The 26,948-nt window shown below is 45.4% G+C and overlaps 1 protein-coding gene across 5 annotated transcripts in view; it reads left to right on the top strand.

The window, feature by feature from the left end:
• Positions 1–26,948, top strand: part of RGL3 (ral guanine nucleotide dissociation stimulator like 3) — a 319,494-nt gene that overhangs the window by 124,401 nt on the left and 168,145 nt on the right. Inside the window, exon 1 of one of the 5 annotated variants that reach the window (XM_069231884.1) lies at positions 19,235–19,366. The exons of the other annotated variants lie outside the window; for them this stretch is intronic. The gene's annotated coding sequence lies outside the window, so the exon portion shown is untranslated. Of the gene's footprint in view, positions 1–19,234; positions 19,367–26,948 lie in introns of those variants that run through there. 5 annotated transcript variants of the gene reach the window in all.

Genomic DNA, 26,948 nt, shown 5'->3' with positions numbered 1-26,948 from the left:
TTGTTCACAAGATCCTGCCTTGCCCATGCCTGGCTGCCCCAGACACACTCCAGGGGGTTGGAGACTGCATTGTGTGAGAGCAAGCACAGCCCTTTCTGGTGTAAGTGATCACTCCTACTTCCACTCTAGCCCAGATGGCCCATCAGGATATGCAGGCTACACTCCAACTCCCTTTGTGTCACCCTCTAAAGGGAATTCACAACAGCCCAACTGTCAGTCTGACCGAGACGTGGAATACACAAACAAGCAAAGGCACAGAATGGTTTAAGCAAGAAAATGCCCACTTTCTACTAGTGGCATTTTCAAACAAACAATTTAAAAACCACCTTTACAAAAAGGTGTATTTGTGAGTTCAGAGACCCCAAACTACACATTTCCATCTGCTCTCAAAGGGAAAATGCACTTTAAGAATAATTAAAGGCTGCCCTATGTTAACCTATGAGAGAGAGAGGCTTTGAAACAGTGAAAACCGAATTTTGACAGTATTTCACTGTTAGGACACGTAAAACACATCAGTACATGTCCCTCCTTTAACAAACACTGCACCCTGCCCTTGGGGTTACCTAGGGCCTATCTTAGGCATTCCTTACATGTAGTAAAAGGGAAGGTTGGGGCCTGGCAAGTGGGTACACCTGGCGCCTTGCACCCACCGAATCCAACCACATCGCCCTCAAGACGGCCATCCGCAAACATCACCAGCTGATCCGCACCACCAAAAGAACCTACTACAAAAGCTGCATAGACACCAATGCTCACAACAACAAAGAGCTCTTCGGCATCATCAAAGAACTCTCCAACCCTAGGCCCTGCTCCCACGTACCCCCGCCATCACAGGAGCTCTGCAACTCCTTTGCCCCTTACTTTCCTCGAAAGATCGAAGACATCCACAACAGCTTCAAACCCCAGACCCACCAGCCAACCACAGACAACCACAAACCCAACGCACCAAGCAACACCAACACTCTATTCTCCTGGACCCACTTCAACAATGAAGACACCATCAACACCATGGCCTCCATCTACTCCGGCTCCCCCTCGGACCCCTACCCGCACCAGATCTTCAACAAAGCCAGCAACATAATCTCCCCCCACCTCTGCGCCATCATCAACAGCTCTTCGAGACAGCCACCTTCCTGGAGAGCTGGAAACACGCCGACGTCAACGCCCTGTTGAAGAAACCCAAAGCGGATCCAGATGACCCCAAAAACTACCGGCCCATCTCCCTCCTCCCCTTCACAGCAAAGGTCATTGAGAAAATCGTGAACTGCCAACTATCCCGCTTCCTGGAAGACAGCAAAGCGCTCGATACCTCCCAATCCGGATTTCGCAAGAACCACAGCACGGAGACCTCACTCATTGCTGCCACAGATGACATCAGGACCATGCTTGACAAAGGCGAAATCACAGCGCTCATCCTCCTGGACCTCTCCGCAGCCTTTGACACCGCTTGTCACCACACCCTTCGAACACGCCTCCACAATGCCGGGATCTGCGGCAAGGCCCTCGACTGGATCTCTTCTTTACTCTCCGACAGAACCCAGAGAGTCGGCCTTCCGCCCTACCTGTCCGAATCCTCCAAAACCATCTGTGGCGTCCCCCAGGGATCCTCCCTCAGCCCAACACGTTTCAACGTTTACATGGCTCCTCTCGCCAACATCACACGAACCCACCACATCAACATAGTATCCTACGCAGATGACACCCAGCTGATCATCTCTCTCACGAAAGACCCCACAACCGCAAGAAACAACCTCCACAATGGACTTCACGCCATCACCAACTGGATGGAATCAAGCCGCCTCAAGCTAAACACAGACAAAACAGAGATCCTCATCCTCAGCAGCAACCCCTCCACCTGGAACGACTCCTGGTGGCCTACCTCCCTTGGAGCCGCGCCCACTCCCACCACCCAAGTACGGAACCTGGGAATCATCCTGGACTCAGCACTCAGCATGACTCAGCAGGTCAACACAGTCTCCTCTTCCTGTTACAACAACCTCCGCATGCTCCCTAAATTTTCAAGTGGATTCCCGTCAAAACCAGAAAGACAGTCACCCACGCCCAAGTCAGTAGCCGACTGGACTTCGGCAACGCACTCTATGCAGGAACCACGCCAAACTACAAACGAAAATGCAACGTATCCAAAATGCCTCCGCCTGACTCATCCTCGACGTCCCACGCCGCAACCACATCTCTGCCCACCTCAGAGACCTACACTGGCTACCCGTATTGAAGAGGATTACCTTCAAACTACTCACCCATGCACACAAAGCCCTCCACAACACAGGTCCGGCGTACCTCAACAACAGACTCACCTTCCACACCCCCGTCCGCCAGATCCACTCCGCCAGCCTCGACCTCGCTTCCGTCCCCCGCATTCGCCGCACCACCGTCGGAGGAAGATCCTTCTCTCACCATGCCGCCAAGACCTGTAACTCCCTACCGCTCCACCTATGCCAGACCCAGGACCTCCTGACTTTTAGGAAACGCCTCAAGACATGGCTATTTGACCAGTAGCCCCCCCTGCCCCACCCCGAGCGCCTTGAGACCCTGACAGGTGAGTAGCGCGCTTTATAAATTACGTGAGTGATTGATTGATTGACTTGCCAGGTCGAATTGGCAGTGCAAGACTGCACACTCACACACACTCTGTGGTGGCAGGTCTGAGATGTTTACAGGGCTACTTATGTGGATAGCACAATCAGTGCTGCAAGCCCACTAGTAGCATTTGATTTACAAGTCCTGTGCACCCATAGTGCACTTTACTAGGGACTTACCAGTAAGTCAAATATGCCAATCATGGATAAACCAATCAACAGTACAATTTGTATAGGGAGCACTTGCACTTTAGCACTGATTAGCAGTGGTAAAGTGCACAGACAATAAACCAGCAAAAACAGAGTCCAGTATACCATAAAAACAGGAGGTCAGAAGGCAAAAAGAAAGGGGAGACACACCAAAAAGCTACCAGGTCTAACAGGGGCTATACATAACATAAAATTATTAGATGGGTAAAAAGTGTATAACTGATATGTTTTTTACATCGGGGGTCGTAGTGACGTCATAGACAACACAAGCTTAGTTCTAGCTGTCTATTTATTGTAACTTTGAACCCACTTGGTGTAAAACATCCTTGCTGTTCACTGTTACCCTTCTATAATTCTGTATACTATTGGTATCATATGAAAAGATTAGTAGAAGTCACCTTAGAGTTCCTCTCTGAGGTCATAGAACTTCTGCTGGATTAGCAGTAGTCTTTCAATGCACATTTTTATGAGCCTAACAGAATCATTGATTAAAAAGGTTTTAAGGGCAGGCAGTCCTTTCTTCCGACATTAATGAGGGCTGTTATCATGTCACCCAAATATCTCCACATAATAAGACCTTAATATCCCCTCACTTTCCATTTCATCCGTCTGTTTCTCTCTTTCACATTTTCTCATCATTCCTTCTTTCCTCACTCTCTCCATCCTCCCCTCTTCTTTCTCTCTCATTTGCTCTCCTTTCTCTACATCGCTCTTTTGTTCTTTCTCTCTCTTATTCTCAGGCTCTCTTGTTCCCTGTCTCTGTTGCTCTGTCCATCTCTTTCGCTTGATATTAATTTCTGTTTCTCTTTTTCTCTTCTTCTCAATCCATCCCTCACCTCTTCCCCTCTCCATTTCCACCACTTAATGCCTGTCTCTTTTTGTCTCCTTTATCAGTAGCCACATGCCTATTCTCCCTTTCTCTGTCTTGCTCCATCTCTCTCTCTTCCCTTATGTATCTCTTTATTACTGTCTCCTTCCTCTTTCCTCTCCCCTCTCTCTTTTGCGCTCTCTCTCTCTCCCTATCTCTATTTTAACCTCTCGCTCTGTCTCTCTTCTTTGAGAAGGTCAATCATCGGTTTTGGAGGATAACATAATGGTTATAGTAATCGTTTATTCTCAGTTTTAAATTATTTTGTTTGAAAATCAACCCACCCAATGCCCCAGACACCCACAACAGGGCCCAATTCACAAAGGTAAACTTATACTTTAGTTCTAAACTTAGAGAAAAAGTCTAAGTTTACAACTTTGGGAGTTCACAAAGGGCATTTACTATTACTGCCTTCATGTCCACACTCAGGGTAGATCTCTGCTCCGTGTGCGGACATAGAGATGTTATTCGTAAATGCCGTTTGTGAATTACCAAAGTCGTCAAACTAGACTTTTGGTTTAAGTTTAGAACAAAAGTCTAAGTTTACTTTGGTGAATCGGGCCCAAAAGAATTTGAAATTTCTTGCATGATTCATCATATTTTGAAACATTTTAACAAATAAAAAATATAGATGTAAAATATTAACACAATTATTTAACACTTTTCAACGGTCGAGAAAACAAATGAACTGTCTTCCCAGTATCCCCCCAAAAAACCACACCTGATCTGAAAATCAATAGATTGTAAAGAAATAAAACATGTAGTACACAAATCACTAAAATTAACAGATACAGCACAATCAACAAGTTCATCAACTAACAATATGTGATTAATAAAAAAACTCTATTCACCTAATACCCAATATGTCAAACAAACTGAAATAACTATGTAATGCATAATTTAAAAATGTATCAAACATCTAAATAAAGAACAAATAAAATATACAGTGTAATAAATCAATGAATTAATTAGCACACATTAAATATATAATTAAAAGATTACCCACCCAATGCCTAAATAAACCCAACATGAATAAATATACACTACAATAATATTTAATATTAATAATAATAATTCTACAACAAGAAATAAAAACATAAAACAGTGCAATAAAACACCATAATAAAAATGGTATTAAAGTTAACAATATTTTAAACTTTGATATAATGGTAAAATGATTTAAAACTATATACTTACTTTTGATATTTTGATCCACAATGTTTTAGTGGCCAAGGTATTTTGACCACGATTGAATAGTCAGATGATATCGTTGTGTCAATATATGTCGATAACGATCAAGCAACTTTCTCTCACTAATAGAGAACAATAAATAATTGCAATGACGTAAGGACCCTTGTTTATAGGCCTACCTCCCGCCTACTCCCTAACCCATGCCTGACCTCTTGGGCGTGTTCCTGCACAGGCCTTATATTTCTGGGTTTAAGAATCCTGTAGCCCTACAGATATCTTCCTTGAAGAACTTGACTTTATTGCGGATTCCGTCCCAGCCACTACCCCCTCCTGATACTGGGTAAATTAATTCTAGATACGTGGAAATGACAGATAAAACTGTTCAATCTGCTACTGCCCACCTCTAGAACCTTTTCTAATCTCTACCTTAATGCATCCTGCCAAATATTGACCCCCCTCACTTATCTAATCCATATGCATATTAATATAAAACCGCCCCCACCCACCTCTAATATCAAAAAAGTACATTTTATGCCTAAAACTCCCTTTGGACAGAATTTTCATCTGTCCGTGGGGTATGGGCAGGGCCACTGGAATTATGCAGCAGGGGAGGGACAGATTATGCTGCAGGTTGAGTAAATTATGTAGAAAGAAAGGGCACAGTATGCAGCGTAATGTGGCACATTTTGTGATAGTATTACTTCGTTATTTCTTCATTTTTAAATTATTAACACTGCCTAGGCATTGGTTGCACCTTATTAGTACCAGTTTAACACCAAATATAGCAAAAAGCTATCGAAAAAGGTCAACCTTTGCAAAGGGCATTCCACTGCACGCTCACACATGTTGCTGCATTTTTAGTAACTTTTGAAATGTTTCAACTAGATAGAATTTGTTTTGTTAAATTATGCAGATTATGCATCAAGTAATGGATTATGTAGCAAATGCAGCAAAATCTATAATTTTGCGACACACGGTCACATAATTCCAGGGGCCCTGGGTATGAGGTGGAGAGCCGCTGAGAAAAGTTTTGCGCGTACATCATAAGGTCGAGATTTTGAATTAAAATTATTGGCTGTCAGTTTATAAGGGTTGAGAACGTGCCTCAGGCCGGGAACTAATTGTTCAGGATAGTGTCAGAGGCACAAGGTCTAACAGAGGAGGTGAGATCAAGTGGGTGCTTTGATTGGCCGAGTCACGGCATCGTTAATGCGCTGAGGGCCACTCTGGAAGTTACAAGGTGTTCCTGCGTGCGGAACTTCCTCCATCTTTGCAGCGAGTTGGGCATTTGTACTTCAAGGACTCGAATGGTGGGTGGGTCTTGATTCAGGGCTGCAAGCGGGGAGCCGGGGGCGGGGTAGGTGGTTTAAATGCGATAGTGGAAGTTAAGAGTGAAAGGGAACAGGTTTTTGAAGTCGGCAAATGTTGCGCTCTCTTAAAATGGACTGCAGTCTTCATGAATCCGGTTCGGGTGTTCAGGGATTTGTCTCCTGCTTTCTTAAGTTACGTACTGAACGGACACTGTGCCGCTAACTTTTTCCTTCAATCCACGGGCATCAGTCGTTGGGCATCGACTATGTAGTCTACTACATGCGCAACCTGGAATGTGCCAAGGTCGAAACGTCGACATTTTACCATAAAAGACTGTAACTAGATGTCACATATGCGAGAGTTCTGAAAAATAAGGGATATATGTTGCTCTACATTTCCGTCGCTGTTTGCGCTGTTTGCGTGTCTCCGGGGCAGCTTTGTGCACCGTGCCATCGGCCCTACACACCAGCCCTATTATAATATTGTGGAGTTTTGTATACACTATATGCATATTAACAGTGCTTTAAATGGAAATGTCGAAGTGTAGGTACTCACTCTTCTGAGTACCTGTTTGTTCTTGAGATGTGCAGGAACTCTCCCTTTAAATGTATAGCTGCAGTGCTGAGAAGTGCAGGTACTCTCCCTTCCAAATTAAAGAAGTGCAGGTACTCAGTACCTGACACTACCTACCCATTTAAAGCACTGACTATTAATATATATTTATACACTGAAAATTCATATATAACCATCCCCATTCCTGTAATTTTTTTCCTTGCAGGCACTTGTGCTGCAAGTAGAGATGTGGTAGGTGCTGTAAAATTAGCCATGCTCGAATTCACAAGGTGAATGAGCAATAAAGATGCCTTTAATTTCTTCATCTGGTCATATCTGCTGTGTGTTCAAATACCGAGGTCATTTGCTAGCTTATGTCTTCTGACAAATTGTTGTTTATTCTTTTAACACAGAGTTTGGTGTTTACTTTTCTTTATGTGTCTTCAAAGTGAAAGCATTTTGTTAAGGGAACTGTGTAACAATCTTATTGGCATACAGGAAGTGTGAAAAGAAAGGCTGTAGGATATCAATTTTGTAACACAACAAAATGTAAATACCTATAAATTAACTGTACAAATTATTTGAAATATATCTGCGGCTAGGAACAGCACAAATGAGATAGTTTTATAATTCTGAAGTATGATATAAACAGGGATTTTAATATGATCAATACAAATCAGGCACTTTTCACGGTGATGGGGTGATGGAAATCCAATTTCCACACAGTATTGTTTGTGGGCTATAAAGTTTTATTGGTAAAACTATAGGTCTGTGCAAATTCAATGGCCATTTCAGTGGCAAATGTGTTGTCTATAAATGTGTGCTGCCTCACCATGCTCTAGTAATATATGTGTGATAGTGTGCTCCAAAGTATGCACCATGGGTGAGTACCCAGGGCACAAGTCGGGAGTACACGCAGGTGGACGGTGTCCACCCACTGTTTTCACAGGGTGGATACCGTCCACCCTGCCAAGAAGAAGTTGGACCCCCTACTGTAAAAACGCTGAACGTGTCTTAGTGTAATTTTCAGACACCAGGACACATTCAGCAGAATGTTGTCTGCTTTTGATCTGAGCAACAATTTGCTGGCTGCGAGGGGGCTTTCATAATTCATGCTCCATCTCGTCCTGTAACAAAGGGCACATTTAAAGAGCCATCAGGCCTCCTTTTGTTAGAGTATTCTGCCTCAGAGCTATCCGGTGCCTAACATCTAGATGTAAATGCATTGGAAGGAAAATAAATGCTCACAGCTTGTTAGATCTTCACAAGAGCTTAAGTTAGGCAGACATTTTACTTTGTTCAGTTCCTGGATATGAGAGAGATGCATGCGCTGTAAGAATGTCAGATGTGTTGAACTGTCCTAGTAGTTAAACAAAATAATTTAAATACCACTGTTTTTCTGTTATAATGCTGCGCATCAAAATGCAGGGTGTCAGAACACTTTAAATCGCACATACTCATTACATTGACAATAAATCATACAAGTTTGTACATCAGTGTTCAGGATATGTTACAAAAGACAGTAAGGGTTACAAGGAGTAGGAGTCCTTCATAGCTCACTGCGCTATATTAGAAGGATCACAATTTATGAACTGCAAGTAACAAAAGTATCTCTGTGTTAAAAGTAGTAACTCACTTACCTATCTACATAAAATAAAAAATCTGTCCTCTGCATGTTACATGATATGTTTGGAGGAGACACAATAACGCTCCATGCTACTTTGAGTCAAAAGGGGCACTAGACAAAACTAGATCTTTCCAGCAAGTGGGTTAACCACCAAAGTTATTTTACCATTATTATTATTCTCTCAGATTTACTGGGAACCCAAAGATCTCTGCAGCAGGTGCCTTAACCCTATAAGATATTTTAAAATTCTGACTTTGCACCCAATTAAAAATAACAGATTTACTGTCCTGTGTCTCCTTTCTGACAATTTCTTTGTGACAGAGTTTGTTAAAACAAATGTTTAAGTTGAGACACAGGTTTTGCATTAGGGTTGTGTCACTTTTCTGGTGCAACCCTGATGCAAAATCTATTTTTGAAGTTATAGTGCCACACAAATCCCAGTTGCGTTGAATTGTTAAAAAAAATAATAATACACGAACGCAAGGAGCACATTGCCCTGCATTGCATTACTCTATGTCTACGTCAGGTAGGCATTACATGCGCAGGCAGCTAACGCAATTTCATCTACGTGGAAATGAGCTGCATATGGACTATTATGCCTGACGGAGATAGTTTGTTCAGTCCTTGGGTAAAGGAAGCTATACACTGACAAAAGGCAACATTGTTTTATGTGCAGCTTCTGTCTAAATCAGGAGTGTTTGCATGCATACTCATAAAGCGCTCAAATGTTCTCATAATAGACCTGCAAAACATATGTGTGAGGCCTTAAGATCTGATGTCACTTCCTGCAAAGTCAAAGATTGTGATGCTAATTCCTGTGATGTTGCTTCCTGTAATGCCACATGTGATGTCACGAGCTGTGATGTCACCTGCATACTGTCTAACTTGGTTAGTTCTCTCACTTCTTTTTTTTAGGACTTGTGCCCACTGTATACCACACCCTTACCACTCGCCTGCTTAAGTAATGGTGCTCATTTATTCCACTTATTTTTCATGTGATGCTTGACATTTTCACAATCCCCATGACTTTAGTGATGTACTATTGATGGCAGCGCCCTCAATTATTTCAGCACCAATGCTTCTTGGTGATCTATTCAGATTCTACCTTGAAGACTGAACTTATGATTGGACCTTTCAGAAAGAGAACTCCAGTTTCTCCAGGGGTTGCTGTACATTGGACCCATCTTCCATGTACTTAAAAGAAACCGTATTATGAAGAAGATAAATGAATCTTTGGGAATAGGTGCTTTCTGTGTTTTTACAGCATACTCGCAAGTTCCTAGACCTGTTGTGTTTGTCTTGCCGTTAGTGTGAGGTATGTGTATTCTGCTTGTTTCCCAGACTTACCTGCAAGGCCGGTGTTTTGCTGAGCAGAGAACAGAAAAGTCCGGCCATTAGCATGTAGCAGGCAGGCAGCAGCAGCCTGGGGTGCCAGAAATCGTAAGCAGGTTTAGTAGATGATTGATACATAACATGAAAGAGCTGATGTTGCACCCGCCTTCTTCCCTCCTGCAGCGCACTGCCAGTTGTTCAGGTCACCTTGCTGCTGACTGTATCGCTTTTGTGACGCCATAGGTTGTTCCATCCAGACCAGTTTAGAGCAGTTTGTGTTTGAGGCTCGACAGCCAGATAGAGTATTATGTCATTTTTTGGTCTGGCCTAGAGACAGTTCTAGCTGTGTGCAAGACAGACAGACAGACTCTTTCTGTCTTTCTCTCTCTCTCACTCTCTCTTAATGTAACATGGGTTAGCCCACTTCAGCCATTGGCTGTACTGCACTGTGAGTGACTGCTTTTTGTCTTGTCACATGAACATATTCACCTAAATAGAAGTGCCCTTTAGTTACAGAGATGGTGGCTAATTCATTTCTTTGCTAATGCTCTTTTCCTATGCTTATGCCCTTTGTATTTGTTTGTAGCCATCCTTGTGGGTTTTAACTATGTCTACAGGTTACAGTAACTAAAGCTAGCTGGACTTTTTCTTTGTGCCAATAAGAATCATATTTTCCTATGATGTGCATTAAAAACTAATAAAAAAGGGTTTCTAAATCTCCTCTCAGTTCACCTGCTTGCCATCACCCAACCTTACTGTTATATTTCAGTTGTATGCATTTTTTTTAATTTAAAATGTTCTTGCAATTGTATGACACACAGGAGCAATATGAACTATGACCCATCCCAAACCATCATGGCATATTCAGCCCGCAATTTGCTGATGTTACACATTACCATTTTTCCGTTACATAAGGCACAGTCCACATGCAACTCAGCTCAAGAGTTCTTTTCAATTGATTAATCATCTTCTCTGCTTTTATATTTTTTCCCTATATATTGGAACCTTTTTGCCAGTGGTTTTCCCATGCTGACAACTCTTAGTTAAGTTGTCCGATGTAAGCCTGATCTCCCAGGCACCCACAAAACCTATATAACTTCAGCACTAAACTGATTATTACATCCATCCACTGTTACAATAACATCTTTATCAGGGATTTTATCCTCCCAGGAGACTCCTCTCCCAAGAGACCTCACCTATATGTAATCATAGTACTCACAAAAGAAACCAAAGAAATAAATCTTCAACCTCCTTAATACCATGAACCTCAAACAAGACATAAATAAACCCCTTTACCTTGCCTTTATCTTCTTGCAGCCTCACTGATGCCATTTCACAATGCCACTGCACTGGAAACATCACTGCGCTATCCTGATCCATATCCGCCACACACCGCCTACCCACTGTTATCAACTTAAAACTCTCCATACCATAGAACTGCAGCACTGCTCCATCAAGGAAACCCTCTTTGCCACACTCAAACAAGACATCATCAACCTGATGACCACAAACTATCGCACAACTCTCTTCACCCTCTGGGGTATTTCTGAACCTCACTCAGAAGCCAGCATCAACAGGTTTACTTCCAAGAAAATATATTCCCCATACAAAGCCCTTTCGCATCTTGGTACACCCAAGAAATGGAAAAAAAACAAGTCTCACACATTCCATTAGTTTGCACCCAGTAACAATTATGCTTCTTTTCTTTCTCCAGAAAGGTTGAACACTATTGACTAATTTCACACCAAAAAGTCAAATTAGGCACCATACATACAGTGCACGCAAGTACCCCTCCACCACATAACGTAACAAAATAAACCACCTTCAGGCTGCTCCTAAACAAATACCATATTAACATTGTCACATCCACCATCATGAAACCCCTCAACAGAGAAGCATTTACCTACCTACCAAAAGAAGTTATCATCCTATATCAGACAATGCATCTTCCTTGACTCATTCAAACATGACTAATTCTCCTACTGGAAAAGAAAGAACCTCAGCTCAGACATCCTCACTAACTGCTCAGGTACTGTTCACCTACTACTTTCTAGAAGATAACTAAGTGAGACATTGTTATCCAACTGAACGATGGAATCAGAACAACTGTCTTGTACAGGACATCAAGCTGGCTTTAAATCACAATGCAGCACTGAGACAGCAACTTAGAAAGTCATATCTGCGACCTTCAAATCACAGTAGATTGACACTGCCTAGCCTGTTCGTTTTCTCTGCCCCTTTCACTACTGCTCATCATCATAATCCTGTCGACAGACATGAGATTCAACAACTCTACTGCATTGGCCCTCCTCTGATCCCTCCAACCAATATTTTCATCCGGGTGGGTGCCTTCAGATCCTGGAGGGCACTGGTGACTTGTGGAATATCACAAGGACCTTTCTTGCACGTCACACCTTCAGCTTGTTCATGAAACCTCTTGGAGGCCACCATTGCAGCAATGGAATTTAAATTTGGGTGGATGTTGATACTGCACCACTCTATTTGAAAATCTTCATAGTAAAGGACCTTGACACACCCACAGCCTTACTCATTCTCATAAGCCAAGCCTGGTTGTCTGGTGCCTTGGTGAAGCTGATCCTGTTGAAGTCTACATTCATCCTCATGACCAGCAGCACCACAAAAGCACTGATCGAGGACTGTATTTTTAACATGGAGTTAGATGGCTTCACATTGCAACTCTTAGCAACCACACAATCACATGGATTCATTGTGAGCAGCAGCCTCTGCTCAAAAGTCCACACGATCAAAAAAACTAAAACAGTATATTACTAGCTCTCCAATCTCTACAAAATATAACCAGCCTCAGACTTAAGAGCTAATGTCCATGCAATGGTTATCTGTCAGTGTGGCACTGAAGGCATCCCTGAATTCACTCTGCTGTCATTTCACTGAAAATCATCTTTCATGCCAGCCTGAAGAAGCACATCAATGTCACATCCACTCTGAAGGACCACATAGGCATCCTTCATGTATGCCTTGCTTGAAGCTATACCGCTTCACCTACGGAGCAGCAAAACCCAGCTCCTGGCAAAAAAGTAGCCATCTCTTGAGGCCAGCCAATCGTGTGAAGCCACGTTGTCAGCAGACTTGAAAGGAGAAAAATAAACTTGTAAGAGAAAAACATGCCAGAATCATATAAAAGTTTCAAGGTCAACAACCAAAGACCCGATTTAGAGTTTTGTTGACAGAGTACTCCATCACAAATAAGAAGGGGTACCCAGTCTACCAGACCCTCAGTCCTAAAGCTCTGTTTTGAGTCGGATGGAGTTTCAGTTTCTGTCAATGGTGCTCTGTTGGCTTTGTTGTCAGAAAACTTACTGTGACGGCCGACAGAGTAGGGGCTGGTGGAGTAAGGGCATCAGACTGCCCATCCTATTTAGAGCTGATGGTCTGGTGTTCTTTTTTTCTGTCTGAGGCAAATTAAAATTAAATGGAAATGGTCCGTTCGAGGGCTTCCTATCCAGTCTTGTCCAAGGAAGATGTCCTGAAAGCTATATGATAACAGAAAGGAATCCAATAAAAAAGAATGCCTTTAAAGAAATGCGACAAATTGGTTGGCCCTTGATTGCTCTCCTTTTAAGGGTCGAGCCTGCAAGATCATGCACTAGCACACATGTGTCTCACTTGCAAGACACTGTTGTTAACTAAAAAAGGCTTGGAGCCCATCTGTTTCTTACCATTTGTTAGCTTGCCTGGCATTCTACTTTATAACCTCGTACTTGATCACTGCAGGCCTAGCATCATTTCCGTTCCTTTCTGTGGAGCAGGGACAGACCACTGATTGATTCAAATTAATTTTGTTCTTTTTAACTTCTAGGGCTCTGCAAACAGAAGGTTTGTGATTGGCAAGACAAAGTTTCAACGTTTTATTTTCTATAGTTAACTCTTTTCTTTTCTTTTCTTTTTCCAAGTCTTCTTCTCTCACTTTCCACTCATGTTTTGTGTTTTTTTGCTTGTGGGCGCTGTTTTCAAAAGATGACAATTATCTTGTTCTAAATATTGTTCCTTTTGTATGTGTAATTTTCTAAATTGTGTTTTAACACATAATCATGCATTACACTCCAATACACCCCACTCCAATCCGCCCCATTCCCATCTATGCCAATCCACCCACCTCACCCCACACCAATCCACTCCACTCAATTCAACTGACCCTAGACCAATCCAATCCAGCCACTCCAAACCAATCCACTCACCAAAATCCACTCCAGTCCACCACACTCCAATCTTCCCATCTCATTCTAGTCTGCGCCACTCCAATCTGTCCTACTCCAATCCAAATAATATTCCCCACTCCAATAAAAACAATCTGCCTCACTCCAATCAAAAACAATCTGCCCCATTCCAATCCACCCAACTCCAATCTGCCCCAGGCCAATCCAAAACAATCTGCACCAATCCAATCTAAAACAATCTGCTCCTCTCCAATTTGCCCTACTTCAGTCCAAAACTATCTGCCCACTCCAATCCAAAATAATCTGCCCCACTCCAGTCTGCCTCACTTAGTCCAAAACAGCCTGCCCACTCCAATCCACAACAATCTGCCCCAATCCAGTCTGCCTCACTCAGTCCAAAACAGTCTGCCCCATTCCAATCTGCCCCACTCAATCCAAAACAATCATCCCACTACAATCTGCCCCACTCTAATCCAAAACAACCTGCCCCACTCCAAACTAAAGCAATCTGCCCATTTCCAAGTTGACCCACTTGAATCCAAAACAATCTACCCAACTCCAGTCTGCCCATCGCGATCCACCCCACTCCAATCCACCCTGATTCAGTCAACCCCAATCCAATTCAGTCCACCTCACCCCAATCCAAACAATCTCTCTCCAAAACAACCAGTCTTTCCCATTCCAATCTGCCCAACTCCAAGCAAAACAATATGCCCCACTCCATTCTTCCCCATTCCAGTCTGCACAACTCCAAGCCAAAAAAATCTGCCCCACTCCAATCCAAAACAATCTGCCCCTCTCCAATCCAATACAGTCTGCCCCACTCTACTCAAAAACAATCTGCACCGCCCCAATCTGCCCCACTCCAACCCAAAACAATCTGCCCCACTCCAGCTCGTAACAATCTTCGCCACTCCAATGTGCACCACTCCAATCCAAAACAATCTGCCCTACTCCATTCTGTCCCACTCCAAACCGAAACAATCTGCCCCACGTCAATCTGCTCCACTACAATCCAAAATAATCTGCCCCCTGCCAATTCCAAACCGTCTGCCTTACTCCAGTCTGCCCCATGCAAATTCTAAAAAATCTGCCCCACTCCAAACTAAAACAATCTGCCCCACTCCAATCCAAAACAATCCGCTGCACTTCCATCTGCCCTGCTCCAATCTGCCCCACTCGACCCAAAACAGTCTGCCCCACTCCAATCTGCTCCATTCCAATCCAAAACAATCTGCCCCAATCCAGTCCAAAACAATCTGCCCCACTCCAATCCGCCCCACTCCAATCAAAACAATGTGCCCCACTCTAATCAGCCCCACTCCAATCTGCCCCACTCCAATCCGCCCTACTCCAATACGACCCACTCCAATCCAAAACAATCTACACCATCTCAATCTGCCCCACTCCAGTCGACTCCAAACCAGTCTACCCCAATCCAATTCAATCCACCTCACCTCAATCCAATCTACGCCAGACCACCCCACATCTGCCCACTCCAGTCCGCCCCATTCTAATCTGCCCCACTCCAAGCCAAAACAATCTGCCCTACTCTATTCAAAAACAATCCGCCCCACTCCAGTCCAAAACAATCAGCCCCACTCCAATAAAAAACAATTCCTACCACTCCAATCTGACCCACTCCAAACCAAAACAATCTGCCCTACTCAAATCTGGCCCACTCCAATCTGCCCCACTCCAATCCGCCCTACTCCAATCCGACCCACTCCAATCCAAAACAATCTACACCATCGCAATCTGCCCCACTCCAGTCGACCCCAAACCAGTCTACTCCAATTCAATCCACCTCACCTCACCCCAATCCCCCCCAGTCCAACCCACTCCAAAACATTCTGCCCACTCCAGTCTGCCCCATTCTAATCTGCCCCACTCCAAGCCAAATCAATCTGCCCTACTCTATTCCAAAACAATCCGCCCCACTCCAGTCCACAACTATCAGCCCCACTCCAATAAAAAACAATGCGTACCACTCCAATCTGACCCACCCCAATCCAAAACAATCTGCCCTACTCAAATCTGTCCCACTCTAATCTGCCCCAATCCATTCTGCCTCACTACAATCCAATCCATTCCTCTCCATCCATTTCACCCCACTACAATCCACCACAATCCACCTCACACAATCCCATTCACCTCCACCCAACTCCAGTCCAGTCCATCCCACCCCAGTTATATCCACCCCACATTAATCCAAGCCACTCCAACCCAATCCACCTTCTCAAATCTATTCCACTTTATTCCAATCAAAACCACTCCACTCCAATCCACCACAACCCAATCCACCCCACTTTATTCCATCCTACTCCAGTCGAATTCACCTTAATCCACATCACTCCAATCTACCCCATTCAAACCACTTTATTCTACCCAACTCAACTCCAATCCAATCCTCCCTACCATTCCAATTTAACCCTACTCTAATCTACCCCATGCCAAATCCTTTCACTACAAAAATCCACCCCAGTCCAAATAATGCACCCCAATCCAATCCACCCCAAACCAATCCAAGCAACCCCACACCAATCCAATTCACCCCACTCCTATCCACTCCACTCCAGTCCACCACAATCCACTGACTCAAATGCAGTCCACTCCACCCAATCCAATCCACCCCACTGCAGCCCATCCCACCCACTCTAATCCACCCCCTTACAAAAACCACTCCAGTCCAATCCACCCGTCCCAATCAACTGCAACCCAATCTACCCCATCCCAGTCCACCGCACCCCAATTCAATCTACCTCACCCCAATTTTCTCCCCATCCCATTGCAATCTACTTCACTGCAATCTACTCACTCCACCTACCCACCGACTCCAATCCACTGCACTCCATTCCACCTCTTTCCCAGTCAACCCCACTCCAGTTTAACCCAATCAAACTCACCCCACTCCAATCCAGTCCAGCCCATGTCAGTGCAGTCTACCCCACTCCATTCCACCCCACCAAGTCCAGTCCACCCCAATCAAACCCATCCCACCCCACTTCAATCCACCCCACTTCTATCCAAACCACCACACTCCAGTCCACCACACCCACACCAATTCAATCCAATCCATCCCATTTCAGTCCACCCACCCAGTCCACTCAAATCCACTGCACTCTATCCCAGTCTAATCAACCCCACACCAGTCCACCCCACCCCACTCCAATCCATCCCATGTCAGACCACCCCAACAAGTCCACTCCAATCCACTGCACTCTACTCCCCAATCCACCCCAGCACATCCCACTCCAATCCATTACATTTAGCCCACCCCACTCTAAATCCAACTCATTCTAATCTACTCTACTCTGGGTCATTCCACCCCACTCCAATCCAATGAATCCAAACCACCCCACTCCAATCCAATCCACCCCACTCCAGTCCAATCCACCCTGACCAAGTTCAGTCTAATTCACCCCACTCCAGTCCAGTCTAATCCACCCCACTTGAATTCACCACACTCCAAACCACCTCATTCCAAACCACCAATCCCAAATCAGTTCACCCCAACCCAATCACCCCACCCCAGTTCTATCACTCCAATTCAGTCCAGCCACTCCAATCTAATCTACTCCAATCCAATCCACCTCACCCCATTTCAATCCACCCCACTCCAATCCATCCCATCCCATCCAGTCCATCCACTCCAATACACCCCACTCCACCCAATCCACCCCTCTACATTGGTGTAACAAAACTTGAGCATGCCCACCCCTGCAAAGTACATGAAGGAGCCCCTCTCTAACCCAGCCAGGAGCTTTCAGGGCATGGGCCCGCCGCCTGTGCACAGTGTACTGTGCAGAGGGGCCCCTCTGGAGCTTTGGTGCCACCCTGCTCTGTGAGGGCTACAGGGACTATTGTTACGCAGGTGCACTCTACCCCAATCAAATCCACCCCACTCTACTCCAATCCAGTCCAATCCACCAGATAACTTCACTTCAATCCTCCCCACTCCACACCACTCCACTCCACTATAAGGCGTTACACTCTACGACATTCTCTGCCACTGAACTCTACCCCCCTCAACTGTGCGACACTCTACTCACCCTACTTCACTCTCTGACACTACTCGAATGAATCCACTGTACAACACTACTCCCTCCACTCCACCTTATGACACTCCACGGCACTAGCTTTAAACGATGCTGAACAGTAACCACACTGGTGTAAAACATGGCAAGAACACATTGCCAAGCCAATAGCTCTTGTACAGGCGATAACTATTGGCTTTGCCAATGCTTGTTTAACTCTTCTACTGAGATAACAAGAGCTCTGTCTCGCAAAAAGCTGTCTCTAGCTAGACTTAATAACTTGCGCTAAGGATAAAAGTCTTCCTGGGTCTGCCAGGGCCTTGTTAGTAAGGGGAGGCTGGAGGAGTGAAGCTTTCGGTGGGAGGCCGCGACCCTCGGGCAGCACGAGCTTGTTGACCGAGACGCCACGCAATGCTCTAGCTGCCGTCCGCCCGGGCCGGGCGGGGCCTGTTCCTGATGTCCTTACGCCTGGAGTGCGGCCGAGAGCAGGCAATCATCAGCTGAGTCATGTGGGGTCGCAGAGGACATTGGGGCGTTGTGGGCAGAGAGTGTGAGAGGGGTGAATGCCTCGTGCCCACAGCCATTGGGGGCCACCAAGCGTGACGGAACTGGGCACGCGTCCCAGGCGACTCCAAACCCAGGAACTATTGGCGAGCCAGCCCTTGAGCTCTTCTGTTGTGTTAAACCGGTAGGAGAGCCTGGCGGGTGGAGCGCCTGCTGTGGATATATTGGTGTAATGCGAGGGTACATGCTTAAATCCTGCGAGGGAATGTAATCGGATTTGTGAGTGTGCTGTTGAGTCCTGTGAGTAAGCTGCGTGTCCTAGATTCTGATCCTGGGAAGCTAACCCATCGGGTTAAGCGCCATCTGCACCCACGTAAGGGTAATGCGCATACTGCTGAGAGCTGTATGGGTTAAATGTACCTGCAGTGCTGGAGAGACGGGTGCAAATCAAAGGTTGAGGTTTGGAAAAGTACTAAGGACCCTCGGAGGTTAGACCCGCTGCGTGGATCCTATGTGTACACTGACTGTCACAGGTGTAACAAGGCCTGGTTAGAAAGCTCGATTGGCTAAAGAACCTGCCGTAGATAATCTTGCTTCATATGTTGTATCACAGAACAGTAAAACGCACGGCGCATTCAGTCCCTTAAGAACTTCTCCAACAAACAGCAAGCTCCTCGGGGTGTGGGAGGGACAAACAAACCTGAAAATGTGCACACCCCTAAAACACGAAAACAGACCTCACCTTCCCGGTTCCACCGCCTCGGCGCCGCCGGAGGTTGCACAAGGTGGCAGGAAGGAAGGCACTCCACTCAAGATTTCTTTTCCTCTTGGGAGCGCTCCAGCGAGTGAAGGGAACTTCACTGGCGAGGAGTCGGACCCATGCCCCGGTGCAGTGGGCCCCAGACTCAGGCGAGGGCAAACGGCCAAGTAGCGCGAAGGAGGTAAATGTTTGGTGCGTGTTGGAGGGGCGCTTCAGGAGCAGGGGGTCAAAACCGAGGCGATGGGCGGAGGCTAGAGATGGGCAAGCCAGCAACTTCATAAGAGCCGAGCCAGAGATCTGATAACAAACCCTCAAGCCAGATTCTGAAAAACAGGATGTTTAAAGAAAGCCAGTGTTGGAAAGGGGCAGACTCAAAGCCCATTTTATGTATATTTTTAGCAATACCTCTGATTTACAGGTGTGCTGTCAAAACACAAGCAAACAAATGCACGTCTGAACCACAGCCTGCTTTATGTGTTGATATTAAGGGCCCTCACTGACTTGCCGTATAAAGGACGTCAACTTTCTGAAGCCTGCTCCTTCTTAGAGTCAATGACATTGATTAACAAGGCCTAGCAATGTTTAAAGTGGCATGCAGCTTGCTTCCATGTTACAATGCAAAGTTCAAAGGGCGGCAACCAGCTAGACATTTCTGATGGATAATTCTAACTGCAAAATCCTCACCTTTGAATACGCCCCAAGCGTCAAACTGGGATCAGCTGTGGACCTGGATCTGGCAGACAGCGTACGGGCCAGTACATCACTCCTCCCATTCCTTTTAACCTGCTGCAACAGCCACCGAACCACTTTAGTGCCTCCTTAGTAGTGCATTCCCATCTGCTGGGGGCAGGGACCATAATTTTCTTGCAGGATGGTGATCCATCATCTGAGAGAAGGGTCTCACAAATCGATTGACATGGCTGTGCCCTGTCATGTCTGTTTGTTCCACGGAATATTCCCCCCACATCACAACAAATTTTGGACGACCACCTAGGTATTCTAGTGCAAGAGCTATGAGCATTACTCTGCTAGGGTGCTATTGAATGGGTACCGGACTCGGAAAGAGGAGAAAGTTGTTATGCTTGCCACCGCAGCTTATTTTTGATCTTAGCCCTCTTAATGCCTTCATGCAGCAGGACAAATTAAAAATGCTCACACTGGCCTAGATTCTGTCTGCTCTGGACCTGGGAGACTGGGTGGTATCCTGGAAATGCAGGACGTGTATTTTCATACGCCCATCACGTGGTCCCACAGATGTTATCTACAACTCAGGGTAGGCCAGGAGAATTTTCAGTTTGTTGTACTCCCTTTCAGGATCGTCAACACTCTGAAAGTGATGGCGTTGGTCGCTGCCCACCTTCAGAAGTTGAGGACAACAATCTACTGCTACATTGGCAACTGGCTGTTAAAGACAGGCTTGCTACAGTCAATCATAGACAACCTCCAGAGTACGGTGAATCTCCTGACATCTTTGAGGTTCACTATTAACAAAATGAAGTTGCACCCAACTGTTTTGCAGAGGCTTCCGTTCATTGGAGCTGTGCAGTTCAGGCCTTCCCTCGACCGCAGTGAATCCAGGACATTTAGACAATGAATCAGATGTTTCAGCCTCAATTCTGGATCATGGTGAGAGAAGCTCTGGCTTCCTGCATCCTCCTTGTAAGCCTAGCCAGGCGGCACATGAAGGCACTGCAATGAAATCTGATGTCTGAGTTTACTTAGCATCAAGAAAATCTAATAGAATTCATCCACATCTCAGAAGTGATGGCTCATGATCTGCAGAGGTGGTGGTATTGCAGAAATTGGTCCTGTGGGATGTTTCCCTCCCTTCTCTGCCTACAGCTAACAGTGATGACAGATGCATCCCTGCTAGGCAGGGAGAGTCATCTGGGGGAGGTGGATATTAGAGGACTGTTGGTTCTGTTGGAAGCCTGGTTTCACATCAGTCTGCTGTGTAAGTACAAGTTATTTGTGTGACTCTGAAGTTCTTTCTGCCACCCATCAAGGGGAGGCTTGTGGAGGTTCAAATGGATAACACCTTGGTTGTGCTGTATGGCAACCAGCAGGGCACAGTAGGGTCTTGAGTCCTATGCCAAGTGACTCTGCACCTCTGGGGTTGGTTGGAGCACCAGGGGATTTCCTTGATTGCAAACCATCTGCCATGGTCCCCGAAAGCCAGACTGGACGAGCTGAAGAGGCATTGTCTGGCGCTTCACAAGTGGCGTCTACAACTCAAAGGTGCACTGGGCGTTTTCCAACAGTGAAAAGAGCCCTGGCTAAATCTTTTCACCGCTGCTGAGAATGTGATGTACAATGTAGAAAGTTTTACATAGTGGAGGTTCTAAAGGAACACTTGATAGGAACTGTATTTCAACTGGAATGCAGCACAGAACTTCGTTAAACCTTTCTGCCCCTGCCTCTCCTACTCTTGAGTACTGGAAAAGATCAAGAACAACTGAGTCCAAGATATTCTAATGGCTTGGAATGGACGAGGAGAGTGTGGTACCTGGAACTTCTCGACATGAGCATCTGTCCTCCAATCAGGCTATCACTTTTTGAAGATCTTCTGGTGCAGCAACTAGTCAGGGTCCTCCACCTGAACCTGCTCAGTCTACACCTATATGTGTGAAGATTGAACAGCATCAATTGACTGCATTTAACCTACCGCCTGAATTAGTGGATGTAATCCTTGTTGTCAGGCACCCTTCCAAAAAATCCATTTATGCAATGTTCTGGGACAAATGTATGGCCTCGTATGGTGCTAGTTAGACTGACCTCTTACAAGCCCAGCATGGATTTGCAGTGGGCACACTTAAAGTTATTTGTTGGTCATTTTGGCCTTTCTATGGCTACTGGACAAACTGTCCTTGTTTAAATCACCTTCTGTAATAACGATTTATTAAAGGTTTGACATTTATGAACTTTAAAAAAACCATTATTATTGTTTTAACAGTTTCAGAACACATCACAGCAGTGGGCATAGTTACAATATTGAATAGCAATGTGCCATTAGTTAGTACATCTGCGTGAGAATTACAAAAGTGATAATCTGCTGAACTGTCCTAACTGATCTTGAGAGAGTTGGCTTTTGCCGTGAGCCACTTCTTAAAAACACAATCTCTTGTTGGATATTATTCATTGCCCCACAGACGTGGCTAACCCAAACCCAAATAGGTGGAGTGGGAATATCAAGCATGTTAGGCTCATCCTTAATGTATGTTCCAGCAACATCTTTAACATCAGGAGTCTCTCCAGAAGACTTAAAAAGGCATACATATGACCATTATTAAAGAAAACCAAATTGGACCCGCATGACTCAAACAACTACAGACCAATCACAAAGGAACCTCTTCTGCGTAAACAGATAGAAAGAGCAGCATTCACCCAGATGTCACAACCAATAAAGATATCTCCATACTTTCCGCCTCCCATACAGGATTCTGTCCAGGAAGAGACACATAGGGGGTCATTCAGACCTTGGCGGACGGCGGAGGCCGTCCGCCAAGGTACCGCCGACAAATGACCGCACCGCGGTCAAAAGACCGCGGTGGCCATTCAAACATTTCCGCTGGGCCGGCGGGCGCTCTCCAAAAGAGCGCCCGCCGGCCCAGCGGAAATGCCCCTGCAACGTGGACGCCGGCTCAGAATTGAGCCGGCGTAGTTGCAGGGGTGCGACGGGTGCAGTTGCACCCGTCGCGTATTTCAGTGTCTGCAACGCAGACACTGAAATACTTTGTGGGGCCCTCTTACGGGGGCCCCTGCAGTGCCCATGCCATTGGCATGGGCACTGCAGGGGCCCCGTGGCACCCCCTACCGCCATCCTGTTCATGGCGGGTTTCCCGCCATGAACAGGATGGCGGTAGGGGGTGTCTGAATCCCCATGGCGGCGGAGCGCGCTCCGCCGCCATGGAGGATTCAATGGGGCAGCTGTAAACCGGCGGGAGACCGCCGGTTTACCCTTTCTGACCGCGGCTGAACCGCCGCGGTCAGAATGCCCTTGGGAGCATCACCAGCCTGTTGGCGGTGCTCCCGTGGTCGGTGACCCTGGCGGTCACAGGCCGCCAAGGTCAGAATGACCCCCATAATCTGCCCTCATGACCATCTGGGAAGTTGATAAAAATACAGTAGCACAGGACGGGGTCACTATACTACTTCTCTTGGACCTTTTAGCACGCTTCAACACAATTCATCATGAGACTCTAATCCAAAGACTGTATGAAGCTGTCATAGAAGGTACATCAAGTTTTGTTTTTATTTTGAAAAAGAAAATCCCTTGCCATGGGAAATCTTTCCAATGGCATGAGTGTCATCATACAGTTATCACTGCCTGTTACCTACAGGTTTCACCTGGTGCTGACGAACAGTGAAAACCGGCCTTGTGTTCACCCACTGTAAATAGGGTGAGCAAACACATGACCACATCTCAGACAGTCCTTACTCTGTCGGGCCATCAGAGGTGTATGTAGGTGGCAGAGACAGAGTAGTCTCTGCCGTCCACATACTCAAGTTTCACCGGACCCTAAATGTGGTGGGCAGAACTTAACATTGACGGAAAGGGTACTCTGTTGTTATTGAGACTGACTACCCTCTCCACTAAAGTCTAAATCGGGCCTATAGTCCTTTAAATCCTAACCCATCACAGGAGTACACCTCTGTAGCCCTTTCCCCTCCCCCATGGCTCAGGAAGTTACTTATAGGCTCACAGGGTGTCAGGTACTTAAAGGCTCACAGGGTGTCAAGCAGAGGCCAAACAGCAGGTCCAGTTGCCACTAGCCAGCTGAGTATTTGCAGGAAAAGGCCTCATATTATGTCCCTGCAGCTTAACCCGGAGGGCAACGTATTACCCTTCCACTTCTTTGTCCTGGTTCAAGGAACAGTAGGTTTGGAACAGCAGGTTTAGTCCGTTTCTGATCTTCCTCTAGTCCAGGAGTATTCTGAAATGGGTGCCTGGAGATGCCACATTTATGCCTGGCAAGCGCTAGTGGGTAGGAGTGACTCCAGGGCATGCCCTAACCAATGTGGTAAAAGTTCCTGGGGCACCCCCTACCCACTTTGGCCAATTTCAATACGCAGAAAGTTTTCAACCACACTAAACGTGGTCTTTGAGGGCATGAGGTGTGTACTGTGTCATCCTAGTGTCCTCACACATCTAAGACTAAAATCCAGTTTGGGGAAATTACTACCCACAATAAACCTAGAGACAGGAGTCTGACAGAACAAAAGTAATGTTTTCAATCAACTAGACAGTGAATACACAATTGTTTTGGCATCATGTTTCCTTTCCTTCTAGTGCATCCCTCAGTTGTTTTATGTAAAATCCAGAGACTGAAGTTTACTAGAACAAACGTAGGCTGTTCAGCAACTAGAGAGTGGATGCACAAGAACTGTTTTGCCACCCTGTTTCTCTTCCTTTCAAGTGTGCCCTGAGTGTTATATGTAAACCCAGCAGACCCGTCAAGCAAGATTTGCCATTCAAGCAGGATTTGACACTGTCATGTCAAAAAGGATGCTCACAGCTCCACTCTATATTCTTTCAGGTTCAGAGGAGTAATCTCTGCTTGTTCAGGCTAGCCTAGTGTTTGCTTCTGCAAGGTATTTCACACCCATTCACACCTGTTAAGATGCTAATTGCTGACTGGCAGAAGTGGGAGAGCAAATGCAAATGTCCTCCGGAGGCTCTAGGAAGGGAAAAAAGTAACTTTCTAAAACTACATTTTCCTTAATATTTACCTAAAATCCAACTTCGCCATTAAATTGCATTTTGAATAGCTATTAGAATTAGTTGTTTAATTATTTTTCTGGCAGTTTCCTAACCAGAAATAGTATTATTAAGTGTAATAATATAACCTTTTGTTTTCCTCTGGGAGGCACTTCTCATCTCTTTACACCTGTTCAAAAGCTAATTACTGGCTGGCAAAAGTAGGAGAGCAAATGCAAATTTAGCCTCAAGGAACTTCAGGCAGGGAAAAGGTAACTTTCTAAAAGTAATTTTTCATTAATATTTTTTAAAAATCTGTCGTCATCATTGACTTTGATTTAAAATAGACTGATAACTATTAGATATAGTTGTTTAATTATTTTTGTAGCTATTCTCATTCCGAAATACAGTATTAGTATTTTTAATCTGTACTCTGGTCTCTACATAGGACATCTACTCCTGTCACAGAGAAAAATAGCTTTTGGGTGCTAATCACTGTAAGAACATGTTAACGTTCTATTTCTACATATCCTACTTCTAAATACCATTCACCCTGCTTTGTGATTGATAAGGTCTACATAGGGGTGACATAATAATATTTAAATCTGAGGTTTTGACCTGTGGAAAAGGGTTATTTTCAAAGGTTGAATTGCAGTTTTTACACTGCTACAGTCAAGCTACACAGGTAGGCCAGACGACATGTTTGCACTGCCGCTGTAGTGAATGGCACAGTAATTGCTGCAATCCACTAGTGGCATTTAACTTTCAGTCCCTGGGTACACCTTGTACTATGTAGTAGGGACTTAAAGATATGTATACCAATTAGGAGCATGCCAATTTGACCATGTTTAAAGGAGGAGCTAAGGCACACGACTACTGGTTAGCAGGGGTAAAGTGCACACAGTTCCAACACCAGCACAAATCTAGGGTCCAATTAAAGGTGAAAAATACATGGTGACCACTCAGAAAAGGTGACATTTCCACACAAGCCATCAATCGGATGAACTGTAGGTTGCAGACCCCATATAACCACTTAAGAATAGACCTCCTTAGAAACACGTGGCCCTCGTGCAAATCAAAAAGTACTCTGGTGTGACAAGTTGCCTCTGACAGCACCTGCATACCGTGCTCCAAAAGTAGTTGAGAGAGAAGTGTGTATGGGTGGGACTAGGCCCACTGCTACAGTGAAACTTCAATGGACATAAAGAACAATATAGTTCTGGCTTGTTCTTTCATGGAGGCCTAGGATCAGGGGTCACCAGAGGACCTCGAGTGAGACAAGCCGTGGTTTTCCAGGAAGGGAATCACTGTAAAAGGGCATAAGCACGAACAGGCCTGTTTTTGACTGTTACCAGTGTAATCTTTTGAAAGCCTAGAACTGACCAATCACTTTACAGAGTTTTCACAGCAGGTCGAAGACTCCAGTAAACTGTGAGCGGGAGGTCAAAGCAAGGGTGCCTCCTCCCACCTGTTCTAGGTCCTCCATTTGACGGTGTTTCAGATGGAAGTGCCAGATTTTACACTGGCATTCCTCTGTTACCTCCCTTCTGCAAGACCGGGACACCAGAGCCCTGAGCCGCCCTCCCTCCACAATCACACACAATCAGTGGGAAGTTTTGTGGCATGTTAGTCACAGCGCCCAACCTTGTGAATCTCATAAGTGGCAGAGCAGAGCGACCGGCCTGAACTTAACTGGTAAACGGAGAAAACCACGAACGGATTTGGTGCAGGATTGGAAGTGGGTGAGACTGCGGACCTGTGGGCGAGAATGTGACCCCTCCAACCAAGAGCTGCACGCTTTCTCAGAGAAGGGATCTGGGTGGGCCATTCTCATGGTAGATCCCAAGCCCACAACAGCGCACCCACAAGACTCCTCTTCTGAAGAAGACCAGCTGACCAGTTGTTACTTTACTTAATTTAAAGCACTACAACTTTGAGGTGACCAATCCAGTTACCTATCCCGTTACTGCCATTTTGGCCTTACTTTAATTATAACATGCTCTTTGGCTGTACTGGATTGGTCTGAGAGCTTTACTGAGCGGTTACTCTTAGCGCTTAGCATATA

The sequence above is a fragment of the Pleurodeles waltl genome, chromosome 4_2, assembly GCF_031143425.1.
Source record: "Pleurodeles waltl isolate 20211129_DDA chromosome 4_2, aPleWal1.hap1.20221129, whole genome shotgun sequence".
In the NCBI taxonomy this organism is placed as follows: Eukaryota; Metazoa; Chordata; class Amphibia; order Caudata; family Salamandridae; genus Pleurodeles; species Pleurodeles waltl.
Note: the sequence above shows the minus strand (reverse complement) of the source record. Positions and strands in the feature narration are given on the sequence as shown.